Raw genomic sequence first — 1,460 nt, 5'->3', positions numbered from 1 at the left:
TGAAGAGAGCTTTCTCATGCTGTGAACAGTGCCCTAAAAAGGGTTGCTACAGTAAATTGACCAAAATACCCCTCCTCCTCTCCATTAATCACTCCTTTGCCCTTGATACCTATCCGCATCACACCCTTTCCTTGCTTTTGCAAAATTAGATCGAATCCATTAATCAATCCATTTTGATGAAAAAGGGCAATAATTCTTCTCCCAGTTCAGTTACCTTAGCTGCTATAATTTTTTTATGTCATCCATCAACAAAACAACAGAAAATGAGCTCATTCAAAGAATATTTATCCTCTTTCAGTTAAGGATTTCTTAACTTTTGAACACCCAAGTAAAATGATGTTTGGACTATATCTCCTACACTATTTTTTGTATGAAGGTAACTTTCTGCCAACCTTGTGCATCACATCTTAAGAGAATCTCAGCAAATACCAACAATGTAGGTTCATTCTATAATTATATTTAGTCCTCCTCGAGTGGCATATCATGCTCTTATTCTTCATCCGACAAGCTAAACATGTTACATATGCATAAATATCACTCACTCCATGGCAAGCATCCTCTTATAGCTAGCTGCCAGTCACCTCATGCTTATGAATAGTGTGACTCATGGTTGGTTGTTGAACAATAATATAATGGTGAACATGTCAAAATGTTTTGTGAGCTAAAGCATTATCCTTTGCTGTACCACTAAGTATTGACAATTAAATCAGTACTCGTTTTTTCTTTTTTTTATTGCCTATTACCAACATTTCGACTCTATGGAGGTAAAGATTAGATTGGGGATGCAAGCTTGTCTTCAACTGGATACATGATTTTGGGCAGACATCAAGCACTCACTGGTGGGTGATGGCGCCAACAACTTTTTCTCAAGGTGTATCTGCCCCTTACCTTATGCAAACTCCTCCTATCCTCCAAGGATCATTAATTCCAATTAGTTGATGGATGGAATTATTTTTCCTTGTCCTTGAGCAAATAAATGGATTTCCTCAAGGTGTTGGTCACCTAGAACAAGAAAGTTTTCAATCTCTTTCTACCACAATTCAGACTAGCCAATAATTAGATTTCCTCAAGATGTTGCTCACCTAAAACAAGAAACTTTCAGTTTATAAACTAAACAAATTGGCAATGGACTCCTAATACGATTAAATACATTATTGTTGGTAATGTTTTCCCCTTTCTTTATGATGATGCTGACGGCGTGAGAATCTTAACATTGTCATCTCTATGATTGAGAAACGTTGAAACGATCAGAAGTGTGAACAAATGTCATGGAACTTACCATTTTTACCTGAGGACCAATGCATGCATTTGGTCTACTTGACTTACCGACCATCCGTTGTATTTGTCCCTCCAAAATGACTGGCAACCAAATTAGGATGTTGACTGCCAAATTATTGCAGATCAGTCGTGCACAATTCAGTATGTATGTTCTAATGAGGATGTTGGGGTAGATTTTCAAA

Source organism: Zingiber officinale, chromosome 4B, assembly GCF_018446385.1.
Source record: "Zingiber officinale cultivar Zhangliang chromosome 4B, Zo_v1.1, whole genome shotgun sequence".
Classification (NCBI taxonomy): domain Eukaryota; kingdom Viridiplantae; phylum Streptophyta; class Magnoliopsida; order Zingiberales; family Zingiberaceae; genus Zingiber; species Zingiber officinale.
The sequence above is the reverse complement of the archived record's forward strand: the minus strand, read 5'-3'. Positions refer to the sequence as shown.